Here is a 6,229-nt window from a genome sequence, read left to right as displayed (position 1 = left end):
AAAGATAAAAGATAAGATAAGATAACTAACTTATATTATCCAAAAGGTCACATCTCACCATTATAAGTACACTGGAGCACCCAGGTATAACTCATACTCTGATTCTACTCAATACCTGTTTAATACCCTTGCTAACTTAAGCATCGGAGTCCCTTGCAGGTACCCTCCACCCTCCGGAGACAAAGGAATCAGCACCACCACCAAGTCCAACAAGTCGGACACAATAGCTCCGGCCGTCTTCCACCAGCCGGACACATTAGCACCGACCAGTACAGAAGATCTCATCTGAGATCGACCTCCAGTTTTAGGTAACCCTCGGAACAGGGGTCATCCACCCTTTATCCTGACCTAATATGGCTAGGATCTTTTCTTCCTCCAAGATTGATGGGCTTTGCAGTATTTCCTGGATGAGGCTTCTATTATTGCCTCCTGGTTTGGTGCTGGCTAGTTTTGAGAGTGCATCAGTTCGAGCATTTTGTTCCCGAGGTATATGGTAGATCTTGTATTCCCCGAGTTGTCTGAGCTGTTCTCTGATTTTGTCCAGGTACTTTTTCATGGTAGGGTCCTTAGCTTGGTAGCTCCCTTCTATTTATGAGGTGACTACTTGTGAATCGCTGAAGATGCTAAGCTTTTGAACTCCTAACTCCTTAGCCAGCCTCAAACCAGCTAGTAATGCCTCGTATTCAACCTGATTATTTGTAGCAGGGAACTCAAATTTTAAGGAGAGTTTGATTTGGGTTCCCTGATCACTTTCTATTATCACACTTGCACCACTCTCAGTTTTGTTTGAAGAGCCATCTACGTAGAGGTTCCATTTTGTAGGAGTTCCTGGGGTGTCAGTGTACTCAACAATGAAATCGGCCAAATACTGCGACTTGATGGCTGTCCGAGCTTCATATTGAAGATCAAACTCAGATAGCTCGACTGCCCACTGTAACATTCTTCTAGCTAAGTCTGTCTTCTATAGGATGCCTTTTATAGGCTGGTTGGTCCGTACTCAAATGGTGTGAGCTTGGAAATATGAGCGAAGCCTACGAGAAGTAAGTATGATAGCGTAGGTGAATTTTTCTATCTTTTGATAGTTTAGTTTGGCCCCTTGTAGGGATTTACTGATGAAGTAGATGGGTTGTTACCCGCCTTCATCTTCTCTAACTAGTGCCGAAACTATTGCCCGATTTCCTACTGCAAGGTATAATATGAGTGCTTCTCCTTCTCGTGGCCGGGTAAGAATGGGTGGTTGTCCCAGGAATCTTTTGAAATCTTGGAAAGCTTACTCGCACTCTGTCTTCCATTCAAACCTCTTTCCTTTCCTTAGTGTGGCATAGAAGGGGAGAGATCTTATGGTTGACCCAGCTAGAAATCTGGACAGTGCTGCCAGTCTTCCGTTGAGTTGTTGTACCTCTTTGACACAGGTCAGACTTTTCATGTTGAGTATAGCCCGACATTTATCTGGGTTTTCCTTAATTTCTCTTTGCGTGAGCATGAAGCCCAAGAATTTGCCAGCTTCTACTGCAAAGGTACACTTTGCTGGATTAAGTCACATACCATGCTTTCTTATGGTGTCAAACACTTTGGTGAGGTCGGACAGTAATGATTCCTCACTCTGTGTTTTTACCAACATGTCATCTACATACACCTACATTAGTTTCCCATTGTGTTCTGCGAAAACTTTGTTCATTAATCTTTGGTAGGTAGCTCCTACGTTTTTGAATCCGAATGGCATGACGACATAACAGTAATTTGCTTTTGGAGTTAGGAAAGAGGTTTTTTCTTGATCAGATGGGTACATCGGGATTTAATTATATCCTGAATAAGCATCCATGAAGGAGAGGTACTTGTATCCGGAGGAGGCATCCACGAGAGTGTCGATACTTGGGAGTGGATAGGGATCTTTCGGGCATGCTTTATTGAGATTGGTGTAGTCAGTGCACATCCGCCACTTCCCATTTGACTTTTTTACCAAGACAATGTTGGCTAGCCATAGTGGGTACTTGACCTCTCCTATGAATCCTGCCTCCAGTAGAGCTTGTACCTGTTCTTCCACGTCTTGGGATCTTTCCGGTCCGAGCTTCCTACGCTTCTATTGTATTGGCCGAGATCCTGGGTATACTGCCAGTTTATGGCACATTAGTTTGGGGTATATGCCCGGCATGTCTGTGGCTTTCCATGCAAAGAGGTCGGCATTATCCTTTAGGAATTGTATCAGAGGCTCCTTTATGTCTCTTTTCATGGTCGCCCCAATATTTGTTGTCTTATCTGGGATGTCTCCGATCTGGACTTCCTCCCTTTTATGGTGGCGATCCCTTCTGGAGTCGGGAATTTCATGCATAGATGTGGAGTTGAGACTACTGCGGTAAGCTGGTTCAGTGTTGTCCGACCTATTAGGGCATTGAAAGCTGAGCTTATGTCGACTACGATGTAGTCTATATTGAGTGTCCTTGACCGGGTTCCCTTTCCAACGGTTGTGTGTAGTAAAATATATCCAAGTGGTTGGATTGAAGCGTCTCCCAGTCCGAACAAGCTGTTCGGATATGCTCTTAGCTCTTTATCTTGTAGGCCGAGTTTGTTGAAGGCGGATTTAAATAAGATATCTGCGGAGCTTTCTTGGTCTACCAGTGTATGATGGAGGTTGGCGTTGGCCAATATGATAGTAATGACCATGGGGTCTGATGACACGAATTCACTACCCATTTCAAAAATTAGTGAATTAGTTCTTTTGGCAAGCGCACCAAAACTATCGCCAAGTAATAACCCACTAGGAGTGGGATCGTATCCACAGAGATTAGCAAATTCAAGCAGTTTTAATTGATTGATGAATTAGTCAATCGGATCAATAGGATTGTGAAGTGCAGAATTGTAAATGACATAAATGTAAATAACTCAAATATAAAGAAAAGTAATAAAGTGCAGGAATGGAAATTGCAGAATGTAAAGTGCTGAACCATAAATGACTTGAATGTAAATGGGAGTGGGGAATTACTAAATGTAAAAATTAAGTAGTAAAGAAATGGATAGATAAGAATAGGGAAATTCATTGAGATTGGGAGATGTTGTCTCTTTGGATCAAATCTAGCTTATATCCTCTTCAATCATGCAACTCATTGACCTCTTGGCAATCATGATTGATTGAGCCCCAATCCCTTGGTGACTCAATCTCTCATATCTTGATCAATAGCCAATTCCTTGGTCTAATTGCTCATGAAGAGAGATATGCTTGGTCCCTGATTATACTACATACCCTCATAAGTCCAGGTAAAGGGGGGATTATATGTCACGTATCCCATCACTAAAACCCAGATTTTACTCAAGTATGAGAAGGGATTTCAAGCATGGTTTCATGTTTCCTTTCCTAAGGTTCCCATGAAACCCAATTGCATTCAATCTCTTTCCCAAGATAATTGAACACTAAGCATTAAGAACGAAATTCCTTCTAGCAAATCAAAGAGAAGATGAAGAGAAGAAGAATTTCACTATTATCAATCCATCAAGTACAATAGAGTTCCTTCTCTCAATGAGAGGGAAGTTAGCTACTCATAGCTCAAAAAGTACTCAAAAGTGGAATGTAAAAGTGGATCTAAAACTAACTGCTTAACCCCTTCTTCAGTACTCTTTTGGGGTATTTATACTACTCCTAGTAAAATAAAAGAATAAATAAAAGACATACAAAAGTGAAAAGGGAAAATTACATTTTGGAGGGAAAAGAAAACTCAATAAGCGTGGCTTCCCAACTGGCGTGTGGCTGGCGCTTTGCTAGCGTGTCACGTGCCATTCATTTCTAGCTTGGCGTGCCATGCCCAATCCTTAAAGTGGCACGCTCAGCTCTCTATCAACATTGGGGTGCCACGCCTTCGAACTCAAGTGGCACGTGATGAGCGGATAATTTATACGCTTTTTGGCATTGTTTTTAGGTAGTTTTTAGTAGGATCTAGCTACTTTTAGGGATGTTTTTATTAGTTTCTACGCAAAATTCACATTTCTGGACTTTACTATGAGTTTGTGTGTTTTTTTGTGATTTTAGGTGTTTTCTTGCTGAAATTGAGGGACCTGAGCAAAAATCTGATTCAGGCTGATAAAGGACTGCTGATGCTATTGGATTCTGACCTTCCTACACTCGAAATGGATTTGCTAGAGCTACAGAACTCAAATGGCACGCTCTTAACGGTGTTGAAAAATAGACATCCAGTGCTTTCCAGCAATATATAATAGTCCATAATTTATTCGAGATTAGATGACGCAATCTGGCGTTTAATGCCAGTTCCATGCTGTATTCTGGAGTCAAACCCCAGAAACATGTCAAAAACCAGAGTTAAACGCCAAAAACACGTTACAACTTGGCGTTTAACTCCAAGAGAAGCCTTTGCACATGTAAAGCTCAAGCTCAGCCCAAGCACACACCAAAGTGGGCCCCGGAAGTAGATTTCTGCACTTAGACTTATTTCTGTAAACCCTAGTAGCTAGTTTAGTATAAATAGAACTTTTTACTATTGTACTAGGTGTCTTTGACTGTATAGTCTTTTGATCATTCGGTCTTTTGATCATATTTAGGGGCTGGACATTCGGCCATGCCTGGACCATCACTTGTGTATTTTCAACAGCGGAGTTTCTACACACCATAAATTAAGGGTGTGGAGCTCTGCTGTACCTCAAGTTTCAATGTAATTACTACTATTTTCTATTCAATTCAGCTTATTCTTATTCTAAGATATTCGTTTCACTTCAGCATGATGAATATGATGATCCGTGACACTCATCATCATTCTCACCTATGAACACGTGATTGACAACCACTTCTGTTCTACCTTAGACAGAACGAATATCACTTGGGTTCCTTAATCAGAATCTTCGTGGTATAAGCTAAAATTCTTGGCGGCCATTCTTGAGAATCTGGAAGGTCTAAACCTTGTCTGTGGTATTCCGAGTAGGATTCAGGGATTGAATGACTGTGACGAGCTTCAAACTTGCAATTGTTGGGCGTAGTGACAGACGCAAAAGAATCAATGGATTCTATTCCAACATCATCGAGAACCGACAGATGATTAGCCATGCTGTGACAGAGCATTTGGACCATTTTCACTGAGAGGATGGGATGTAGCCATTGACAACGGTGATGCCCTACATACAGCTTGCCATGGAAAGGAGTAAGAGGGATTGGATGAAAGCATCAGGAAAGCAGAGATTCAGAAGGAACACAGCATCTTCATACACTTATCTGAAATTCCCACCAATGATTTACATAAGTATTTCTATCTTTATTTTCTGTTTATTTATTATTATTTTCAAAAACCATTATAACCATATGAATCCGCCTAACTAAGATTTACAAGGTGACCATAGCTTGCTTCATACCAACAATCTCCGTGGGATTGATTCTTACTCACGTAAGGTATTACTTGGACGACCCAGTGCACTTGCTGGTTAGTTGTGCGAAGTTGTGACGAAGTGTGATTCACGTTGAGAGCGCTACCAAGTTTTTGGCGCCATTGTTGATGATCACAATTTCGTGCACCAAGTTTTTGGCGCCGTTGCCGGGGATTGTTCGAGTTTGGACAACTGACGGTTCATCTTGTTGCTCAGATTAGGTAATTTTCTTTTCAAAAATTTTTCAAAAATCTTTCAAAATTTTTTTCTCTTTTTCATTTTTCTGAAGATTATTTTCGAAAAAAAATACAAAAAAATCATAAAATAATAAAATCAAAAATAATTTTGTGTTTCTTGTTTGAGTCTAGTGTCAATCTTTAAGTTTGGTGTCAATTGCATGTTTTTAAAATTTATGCATTTTTCGAAAACTCATGCATGTGTTCTTCATGATCTTCAAGTTGTTCTTGGTAAGTCTTCTTGTTTGATCTTCATATTTTCTTGTTTTGTGTCTTTTCTTGTTTTTCATATGCATTTTTGCATTCATAGTGTCTAAGCATAAAAATTTTTTTAAATTTGGTGTCTTGCATGTTTTCTTTTCTTGAAAATTTTTCAAAAATAAGTTTTGATGTTTTTTCCGAGGGTTACCTGAAACTGTAGGTCGATCTTGGATGAGATCTTCTGTGTTTGGTCGGAGCCGACGTGTCCTGCAGGTGTACGGCGGCCGGAGCTGGTGTGTCCGACTTGTTGGACTTGGTGGTGGTGCTGATCCTTTGTCCCCGGAGGGTGGGGGGACCTGCAAGGGACTCCAATGCTTAAGTTAGCAAGGGTATTAAGCAGGTATTGAGTAGAATCAGAGTATGAGTTATACCTA

Source organism: Arachis duranensis, chromosome 3 (assembly GCF_000817695.3).
Source record: "Arachis duranensis cultivar V14167 chromosome 3, aradu.V14167.gnm2.J7QH, whole genome shotgun sequence".
NCBI lineage: Eukaryota > Viridiplantae > Streptophyta > Magnoliopsida > Fabales > Fabaceae > Arachis > Arachis duranensis.
This window is presented reverse-complemented; position numbering follows the sequence as displayed.